Source organism: Myotis brandtii, unplaced genomic scaffold (genome assembly GCF_000412655.1).
Source record: "Myotis brandtii unplaced genomic scaffold, ASM41265v1 scaffold393, whole genome shotgun sequence".
NCBI classification, from domain to species: domain Eukaryota; kingdom Metazoa; phylum Chordata; class Mammalia; order Chiroptera; family Vespertilionidae; genus Myotis; species Myotis brandtii.
This window is the reverse complement of record NW_005365070.1, coordinates 603112-614134: the sequence shown is the minus strand read 5'-3', so window position 1 is coordinate 614134 and position 11023 is coordinate 603112. Positions and strand designations below refer to the sequence as shown.

The window sequence follows — 11023 nt, the reverse complement described above, 5'->3', positions numbered from 1 at the left end:
GATACCCAATGATTTCCCCCACATTATAAATGAGAAAAACAGAAGCAGAGAGAGGTTAAGTTATTTGCCCAAGCTGACACAGCTAGTAACTGCCAGAGCTGCAATTTGAACCCAGGCACTCTGGCTCTAGAGTAGCACTATCCAACAGAAATATAATGTAAGCCACAGTTGTAATTTTGAATCTTCTAATAGGCACATTAAAATGAAGAGATACAGGTGAAATTAAACTTAATATATTTTCCTTAACCCAATGTAAAAAAATATTATCATTCAACATGTAATCAGTATAAGTAATAATTAATTAATGAAATATTTTATCTTCCTCTCAGTCTTAGTCAACCTTAGTACATGTGCTTGCAAACACTTAAAGCACTTATTTTGGACTAGTCACATTTCAGGAGGCTCACTAGCCATATGTGGCTGGTGACTATATATTGATTGGACAGTGCAGTTCTAGAATGGGCCTTTTTAAGAAAATTTATGTTTTTCTTGATTTTAGAGAGAGTGGAAGGGAGAGGGATAGATAGAAACATTGATGAGAGAAAATATCGATAGGCTGCCTCTTGTACACCCCCTACTGGGGATCCAGCCGGCAACCCAGGCATGTGCCCTGACTGAGAATCCTATCTGGTGACCTCTTGGTTCATGGGTCGATGCTCAACCATTGAGCTACACTGGCCAGGCTAGAATGGACCCTCTTAATCATTACATTCATTGTGCCTAAAATGAAGGCATTAGCACCAATTTAATTTGGTTTTGTGAGGAATAATCTAGCATAGTGCCTGGCACAATGTAATCGCCTGTTAAATCATAACATTTATTAGTAGCTCCTCTGCTGTACTGTTTGCTCACGTCATAATGGTTCCTACTTAAATCTTTTCTATTCATTATGATGTAATCAGCTTTTTCCTCCTCCATGAAGCCTTCCTTGATTATCATAGAACACAGTAAACTCTCCTCTCTGACTAATTTTGCACTTATTTTAGCCCTTCCCTATATTCAAACTTTACCCCTGTCACAGAATTTTGGTCCTGTCTCCCCAACTAAAGTCTAAGCTCTTTGAGAGCAGGTGCCCATATGCATATGGCTTTCTCACTACTGTGCCCTACAGCTCTAATTGTGGCAATTTGGGGGTTACCCAAAGTTGGTACATTGATTATGGATAGATTAAATATCTGTCTTACAATTCAAGGCCAAGCCCCTCAACTTTAGGGCTAAATGAATACTATATCCCCAACTTGTGCATACCTGTTCCCGAATGGAATGTCACAAAGGTACCAGTTTTATTACTTACTGGTTGAGACCTTGAACATGCAGTGTTTTGTAGTGGATGTGCTTTCCAATAAAAAGGCAGGACAGGAACAGTAGATTCCCAGAACAAGAGACACTCAGGATGCTCATCTTAAGAGGAAGACATTAGCCATGGTACTTCTCAGTGATGGCACTTAGATATTTCCCAAGCCTCCCTTCATGGGGCCCTAGCTTCCTTATCTACACACCCAAGGGGGATTTCTGTAGAAGTTCTTTCCACCTCAAAAAGCACAGTAAGTATTAATGAACCGAGACTCACAAAATAATTTCAGAATGCAAAAAATTTCAGGAGGCATTGTAAGCTGCAAAACTTTTCATGCTGCCAAGCAATTGAATGAACTCTGGATGAAGGCTGGTAACTACGGGTCATAAAGCTTGGAATTTCACATCTTGTTAAAGAAATCAGCTTTTTCACTGTTTGCAAAAGTCCGTAGATTTATGTACTTTGGAGCCTACTGGGCTTTGGGAAGGAAGAGAGCTAGATTTATTTCAAAAAGAAGTAAATATCACCGGGACTTATTATGTGAAGAATTCCACATTGGGTTTGAATTTACAGACATTATAAATCCTACTTTCTTCCTTTTCAATGAAGAAGAAAGCATAATTTTCCTACTTTGTAAGAGGAAAAGAAGAATGGCATAGGAAAATGTCCTTCGGTTTAATGAAAGCACATTTGTGCTCTGTTTAGTGTCCCCCCCCCCCACACACACACACAATACACGAGATAGGGTAGAGGGGAAAATCAATTAACTAAGCTGTTAATAAAGTTATTAGCTTATAAACACAAAACTATCCCTTTGGGTGAGGTGTAAAGAATAGCAAAAAACCTCTGCAAGAAAAACTGAATAGCTTGTTTGGTGTGTACAAGACCTGTAGCCTCTTCTAAGTTGGTTTTATATCCAGTATTTACCTGGAATGGTTAGGTCTTGCTAAGGACTGTAGGCAACCCATTCAAAGAACCAGTGAAAATCTTGTTTCTCTTATAGATCAGTGGGCTTCCAAGGCTTGGTCCTTCTCCCCACATCTCTTGGGTTGCCCAGGAGATCCTGACCAAGTTCGTGAGCCCATAACAGCAACTTGAAGAGGAAAGGGAGAGGTTCAGTGTCCAGATCATTTGGGTTTCCCTAGTGTTGTAAAGAAAATCAAATCAAATCACGAGTGGTGCTGTTCTAAGTAACCCATTCTATGTGAAGGTGATGGCTCACCCTTCTCACTAGATAAAGCATGACTAAGCCACAATACTGTTGGCAAATGTACCAAAAAACAACACATGAAATGAGTATCGACCCACTTCGAAATAGTCCCCTCTCAAAGTCCTACACTTCTTTTATGAGGCTGCTGCCACTGCTGATCAGTGTTTATGGAACTCTTCTTTGGGGACTGCCAGTATATGAGTCACACAAGAGCAGCAGTTAAAGTGGCAACTCCAGGGCTTGAGGTATCCAATCCCATCGGAGGCATATTTCCCTTTGATTTAATTACCTGTGTTTTTATTTATTCTGTTCTCATATATTAATGTTGTTTGATCTGAAAGCCATCCTCCTTGATTTGACCAAGTCATTTACATGCAGTGGAGGGTCCATGCGGTTGGTTAAGGCATCATTAATCAAGGAAGGAGACCAGACCTTCAGCATTAATGACTCAATGTCATATTTAACTCCCACTGTTTGGAGACTTTACTTACGACCACCGACCACAGTTCTTATTTTTCTACCACTCACGCTTGATCCAAGAACAAGATGTGCAGAGGCTGAACTTAAAAAACCCAACACAAAGCAACTAAGCTTCGGGTATAATAAAATCTTTATTCCTATTGATTTGGGCTACGAATTTGTTCCCTTTCTTAAATTAACTTTTCATTGATCACTCCTATGACCTTAACTGGTATAGTTTTGCTGGCCTTCTTCCATAAAACAAAAGGCTTTGATATTTATTGCTCTTTGAGTAGCACAAGAAAAACCTTACTTTAGCCTTTCGTGAACCAGTGGCCTTAAAGTAAATGTTCCAGCATGATCCTCATAATTTTTCTCAGGCAAAGTTCCCTGGGCTTTCCCTGGACATAAATGGGCATCCTTAGGGCTTGTCAGAGGGGTACAGTGAGCAGCTCAGACTTGCACTTGGGAGCGAATTTGGCTTACCCACACTCTGGGTATTCCCTGGGATCTCTGAGAGACTTTTGATCTCTGAGGCCACATGTGTGGTACAGTGGTTCTCAAACTTGGTCATGCATATGCATCAGAATTTCCTGAAGGGATTGTTAAAACAGAGGTTGCCGGGCTCAACCCCCTAGTTTCTGCTTCAGTTAATGGACTCAAGAATGTGCATTTCTAACAAGTTTGCAAGTGATGCTGATGGCTGCTGGTCTGGGGCCACAATTTGAGAACCACTTTTTTAGTTTGTTTGTAGAGGCAGAACTAATGGGTTTGTGTCCCAGGATTGGAATGGGAAGAATACATGTTCTGGAGTCAGAGAGAACCAGGTTCAAGTCTAAGTACCCCTACTTGTAGCATGGCCCTGAGTCAATTCATTCTCCCTGAGTCTCAGTTTCTTCATCCTTGAAATGGGAGTGAGATTATCTAATTCACAGTATTGTTGGGAGTTAATGTATATAAGTGCTAGGCACGAGCCCCTCCAGCTCCTGGATATGCAATTGGTATAAGGAAGTGCTGTCTCTCAAGAGCCTAATATTTCCCCTTCATGAGGTTTAGTGAGCTCTTTCAGGCTTGTTTTATTTGCTGTCCTACACAAACACAAAGACAGAATCTATCAAAATACAGGCCTTCAGCCCAGCAATATTCCTTGCACTTAGACTGATTCCCAAGGGCTACTAGCCACTTGTGACTTGTGGGCAAATTCTTGCCTCTCTCAGGACCTTGAGTTCCTCACCTCAAAAGATAAGGGTTTGACCTAGGTGTTTTGCTATCTCAAAGGTTCCTTCTTGTTCTGAAAGTCTAGGATTGCATGACTCAGTACTCAGGTACTCATTGCAGGATAGTCTGTAAAAATAAAAAAATATGGTTCTTGTTTTTGGCCATTTCCTTACATTTAATATTCTTAAACTTCCCAGCCTTCTTTAACAGTGGGATGCTGCACAGAAAATCAGGGGCAGCTGCTAAATATTACTAGATGTCCTTTATAGCTAGATCTCTTTAAAATATTCCATCACAGATATAAAATGGTATATCTGTTATTTAATACTGACATCTAGTGGCTTTTCCTTATCAAAGAAAAATATATGCATTTTCCTAGTTGATCCTAAGCTCCGCTGCTGCTACTGCTGCTGCTGCTGCTGCAGACTTTCATTCAACAATCTTTTATTATTCAGTTATTTGATGCCAAACATTGTGCTTGGTCCAGAGGAGATTACGCTGATAAATGATACCTGGTCTCTGCCCTCCTAGAGCTCATAGTACAATGGGAGAAGCAGACAAATTACTACATAATCTCAGCACATTGTGATAAATGCTACAATGGGAGAATACCAGTGCAGTGGGGACAGAGGAATACCAGGGCAGTGAAGTCTGCCAAGGAAGGCCAAAGAAGGTTTCATGGAAGAGGCAATCTTTGAGTTGAGTTTTAAAGGATTTTCCTGATAACCTACAAAAATACAGATAGAAACTATCCAAAGAGTGGGCCCTCCATATGCAAAGGAAAGGGGCCTGTAGAATCATTGCCTGTGACCAATTTGGAAAATTAACATTACTTTTATATGCCTGGGACATAGAATATTGAGCAGAGATTCTCAACCTTGATACTATTGATATCTGGTTGGATAACTCTTTGTGTGCATTGTGACATGTTTAGCAGCATCCTGACACTCGACCTACTAGATGCCAGTAGCATCTGCCCCCAATTGTGACAAGCAAATGTCTCCGGATATTGCCAAATGTCTGAGATTCAGAGGAGGGGAGGGGGATGTAAATCATGCAGGAAAAGGAGGAAAATGTATGAAAGAAACAAGGGAGAGAAAAAAAAGGTGGTTGCAGGTCCCACCTGGAGGAGCTTAGACTTCATGTCATAGTTGATATGGAGCCATTGAGAGGTCTTAACTAGGGAATGATAGGTCAGATGTGTGCCTTAGGGGGCGGGGGTGTGGAATGGGTGTGACACTGGAAGCAGGGAGGTGGGCCAGAATGCTGTTACAGTGATCCAGTAAAGAAGTGATGAGGGCCTGACACCAGGCAGTGGAAAGGATGGACTGGAGGGCTATTAAGAACTAGAGTCAGGTCTGGCCGGCGATGCTCAGTGGTTGAGGTCGACCTATGAACCAGGAGGTCATGGTTCAATTCCTGGTCAGAGCACATACCTGGGTTGCAAGCTTGATGCCTAGTAGGGGGCATGCAGAAAGCAGCTAATCAATGATTCTCTCTCATCATTGATGTTTCTATCTCTCTCTTCCTCTCCGAAATCAATAAAAATGTATTTTTTTTTAAAAAGAACTAGAGTCAACAGGACTTAGGGAAAGTTCAGATGTTAGTGATGGGCAAGACAGAGGAGGCAGGGTGTCCCCCAGGTTTCTTGCTGGGACAACTCTTTCATTGGTTGCTGTTGTTTCCTCAGTTACTTATCAATGACAGGAAGAAGTTGGCCTAGACTTGTACAGGGTAGCTCATTTCATTGTGCTCTGCCTGCAAAGGCATACAGAGTAAAAAACAGTGGCCATTAACCCAGGTAACTGATGAGGAGTCATGCCTCCAATTTAAAGATGTGATTCCTGGTCATCTAAATTAAGTGACACGTTTAGTCACAAGTTATTTCCATCCAAATACTACTAAATGAAACGGACTGAGTGTGATTTTCCTGTGACTGAACTTGGCTCACTGGTTTAAAATTAAATCCACCCATTCAGCAGCAACCTTTGGGGTTATGTCAACCTGAAAGGAGATTTCCAGCAACTACCCCAAACCTGCTTTCACCTGCATCTTCTTCTGTTTTGATCAGTGCCTGTATATGGGCATTGCCACAAGAATGACAAGATATGGTGATGATATTGGGGGGGGGGTGTAATCAAAATCCAGATACATTTTGACAGGCTTAGACTTATTCTATCAAAAAGAAACGGGACCATAAGTAAATGGCATCAGGCTAGGACAAGGTAGATTGAGTTTCAAAATGGCATATGTGTAAATGAATGAAAGAATTTAGTTGACTGTGTGTCAGTGGTATGGCATGTCTGCTAACAAGGCCAATGTGATATGAGGCCACATTTAAAGAAATGGTGTCAAAAGTGAGAGGGGGAATAGACTGTTCCTATTAGTTACTTGTCAGACTATGCCTGGAGGGCATATTCCAATAAAGTGGGATATATTCACAGGCAAAGAAGAGGACAGAGAGGGCACTCAAAGCTGTATAGAGAATAGTTGAAAACCATATTTAGCATAAAGAAGAGAAACCTCTGGGTATTAAATCTTCTCTTTTAAATATCTGAAGCCATATGTGTGGAATTAAAAACCAATCTCTAGACCTGGCCAGTGGTGGTCAGTGGTTAGAGCGTTGGCCCATGCACTGAAGGATTATGGGTTCGATTCTTGGTCAAGGGCACATACCTGAGTTGCAGGTTCACTCCTGAACATACCTGGGTCGGGGCGCACATGGGAGGCAATTGGTTGATGTGTCTCACATCGGTCTCTCTCTCTCTCTCTCTCTCTCTCTCTCTCTCTCTCTAAAAATCAATGGAAAAAATATCCTCAGGTGAGGATTAACAAAAAAACAAAACAAAAGCCCTAACCAGTTTGGCTCAGTGGATAGAGCGTCGACCTGTGGACTGAAGGGTCCCAGGTTCGATTCCGGTCAAGGGCATGTACCTTGGTTGCAGGCACATCCCCAGTAGGAGGTGTGCAGGAGGCAGCTGATCGATTGAGTTTCTCTCTCATCAATGTTTCTAACTCTCTATCCCTCTCCCTTCCTCTCTGTAAAAAGTCAATAAAATATATAAAAAAGAAAAGAAAAAAAAATCCCTAAACAGGTCCTCACAGCCTGAAACTACCATATCTTGCAGATAGCACATCTTTATCTTAAGCCCAGATCACTCTCTGAGTATTAGATCAGTCCATTCAACTTTCTTTTTAAATGTCCTGCAGGACATTTTTCGAGAGATCTGGGAGGCATCCTTAATCCCTTCTCCTTCCTTTCACCTACATTCATTTTGTCACCAAGTCTTGTTAATTCTACCTTTCAAATATTTTTCTAGTCTGCCTCTTTTCCTTGGTCTTGTTTTTCACAGTAACCTAAGTTAACTTCTCTAATTCCATCTTCACACACCATACACGGTGATCGTTCTAAAACACAGATCTCATCATGTCACTTCCCTGCTTACAACCTTTTAAAGACCTCCCTGTCGCCCACAGAAGTCTAAATTCTTAAATATGGCATCTGAGGCCTTCCACAACCAGGTTCATTGCTACTTCTTCACCCTCAATTCCTTCCACCACCTCGGAATTCCCAGTAAGATGTTTTAATGCACTTCCTCCACACACAACACGGTAGTTTATACCTCTGTGCCTTTGCTCATGCTGATCTTTCTGCCTCATACTCCATTTCTCTCTTCTTGCCTCATCTAATTCTTACTTGTTTTTCAAAATAAAGTTAGACCAACTCTTCTTCTTTCATCAGTTTAGGTTAAAAATCACTGCAAGTTGCATTCATTGTGCCTTGTACTTGCTCTAACAGTATATTGAAACTAGAGGCCTGGTGCATGAATTCATGCACAGGTGGAGGGTCCCTCGGCCTGGCTGGTGATCAAGGCCTATCAGGGGGCTGGCCAGCTCCCCCATCGGGACCAATTGGGGGTGCTGGCCGGGAGGGAGGTTGTCTGTGGGAGCACACTGACCACCAGGGGGCAGCTCCTGCATTGAGCGTCTGCCCCTGGTGGTCAGTGTGCATCATAGCGACTGATTGACCGGTCATTTCAGTCGTGCAATCATAAAGGTCGCTTAGGCTTTTATATATATAGATACTCTCCTTAGGTCCCCACCTCTTACTCCTATCATTGTCCCCCCTGCCTCTCTCAATGCCAGGCACACATTAGGTGCTTGAACTGAACTGACCAGTGAAAAAGTGCCACCCATGTCCCTGAGCCTATTTGATTCTCAATACATAAGGTTGGGCTTTCATATCATTATTTGCTGTGGGTGGGAAGACTGCTTCTCTAATGTTCCCTTACAACTCCTCACTCTGAGGAATGGGCATCCTGGGTCCTTTGCCCAGCTAAAACTCCCAGGTTTTATCCTTACCTGCCTTCTCAATACCAACACATTATGCAACTCGGGAGGCTACTGGACACTCCTGGAAACCTGCCCTTTAGCAGATCTTCCCTTTAACTTATTAGATCATTTTTTGAGTAGTATTAAGTGTTTCCTGTTGTGGCAATCTGGGCTTCTGGGTCTGTTTTGCCCGGAGAAAGGGGCCCATTGGCAATCACTGAATCTCCAGAACTATTGTCATCTGAATGTAGGGTGGCTGTTATCACCAGGGCAGTGTGTATGCACGCACACCTGCATGCATGCCTATGTGGAGGCTCCTCTAATTTCTCTTGCTGCCATAATAATCCCTACAGTGTAGAGACTGCGCTCATCTCGTGCGGGCACTAGGGACCTTGGAGTGAAAGGAGTCAGACATCCAGAACATGAAGACTCTCGGAATGTCTGTCTCTGCCTTTCTGTGGTGTCTCCTCTGTCTCTCTCCATGTGGGAATAATACTTACAAATCACTGTTCCTGACACTAACCCTGGTGGTTGCAATGAATCTGCTCTGAAAGGTAAGGAAGAGTTGTTAGAAAGGAGCGCCTCAGACTGGCACTGGGGTGCACTCTAGGACTTACCAGAAGATGTCACTGTAGGCTTAAATCAGGAAAACATACTAGGGAAGGACTGTCAGCTAAGCATGAAGGTGACTCCACTATGGTGGTTCAAAACACCCAGCAGCCCCCATTATAATGCATACCTGGAAAAGCTGGTTGAAAGATTAATCCAAATGTGTCACTGAACTTAATAAATTTCATTTTTCCCCCCAAATAATCAGACTAATTGTCACTAAGCTTTCGCCTGAGGCCTAGCATAAAGGCTTGATAATTATGCACTAAATGAATGAATGAATACCAAAGCTTGGAGTGGAAGGAGGAAGCCCATGGGAATAGTCAACTGTGTTGGTAAAGGCTGCTGGGGAACAAAAGCTGCTACTCATTAACGGTGTATCTTCACTGAGATGAATTTTAGTGGCAGTCACTAAGTCAGGTCCTAAGAAAAGCAGTGAGAATAGGTGAAGGTGGTCTTGGCCCCCTCACCATCTTCACTCCCAGATGCTCTGTGTCCATGCTTGTTTATTCCAGAAAAACATTGAAAGTGATTAAAAATTTTTTCTGTAATTTTTGCAAAGCACTCAGAAGATTAGCCAGAGTTTTTATACGATCAGGCATATCCTTCTTAGTTTCCAATTTCTCCAGAATAGTAAATTAAATAAGCAGTTGAAGGAGTTACTGAGATTCTGCTTTGTGCCAGGTGTAAAGGCCAAGGTACAAAGCTGGGATGGATGGTGTGAGAGTTATAGAAGGATGGCTCAGAGCCCCTGTCCTAGAAAACATAGTATAAGCAGAAATAGAAACAAGTAATTGCAATTCAGTATCAAAAGTGTTTTAACACAGGCCAAGTGTGGAAGCGCTATGTGACACAGGGAAGAGGTGATGGCTGGCAGCAAGCGTTGCAGTAAGTTTTCTCAGAAGAGAAGTAGTACTTGGACTGGGACTTGAAAGATGAGTAGAATTTTCCAGTCAAAAAAGGAAGGTCACACGAGGTAGAGGAAACACCAGGCACAGAATAAAGACCTACAGGATAGCTCCCAGGGTGCCCGAGTTGCTCAAAGGCAAAGACTTGGGAGAAACGTTTCCTCAGAGGACGTCAGCCAACAGACTTAGTTAGTTGGGTGATTGAGTTGGTTCCTTCTGGCTCCTTGTGCATGTGTGCAGGGCCAGCAGCCTTTCACATGGGAATGAATAAACTTCAGAAAAGCTGTAAGCCCTTCCCCAGGCTTTCTTTAAGGAACTAAATGCTAATATTCAGTGTTTATTGTTTTCCTTCCACAATATGCCCTTCCATGACCTTGTCTTTTATGCACTGAGCCTGAATGGAAATTCATTTCTTATTAAAAGCCCACCCCATGGTTGTTTCCCTTGAGTATACCTGATCATATCATAGGCCTTAATGTTCCTGCGGTAGGGGGTGTGTGTGTACCTGCTTTGTATGGGTGTGTGTGGTTTTAATGTTTGCTAGTTTGCTATTTGAACAAAGAATTTTATCAGCTTTCAGCTTTAAAGTGAAGAGAATCACACAGCTAAGCCTCTGCTCTTGCTGACATCGAGTTTTCCTTTCAATGGGTAAAGAAAAGGGGCATTTTGATACTTACAGAGTTAATTTTCCTATCGGGAAAAGTATCATGTGAGCGAAGACTGAAACCAAGGTAGTAGCTTGCATATATGCCATTGGCAGATACCATGTCTATCTCAGTCAGTAATTAACCACAATGTTTATTCCTGGAGGCCCTGGGCTGCTCTGCTTATCTCTGCATTCCACTTCCATAATGTATAAGCCATGATGTTTATACAACCAAAATCAAAGATTTATCATATCAAACACTCTTTCAATGAGGTTTTGTTTTTTAATAAGATATTCTCAACCAAAGGACTTGTATGCATGCATATAAGCCTAACCAATGGACACAG

At 42.2% G+C, this 11023-nt stretch overlaps 1 protein-coding gene across 5 annotated transcripts in view; it reads left to right on the top strand.

Moving 5' to 3' along the window:
- Positions 1–11023, top strand: part of HS6ST2 (heparan sulfate 6-O-sulfotransferase 2) — a 322259-nt gene that overhangs the window by 307350 nt on the left and 3886 nt on the right. The gene's annotated exons all lie outside the window — the stretch shown is intronic.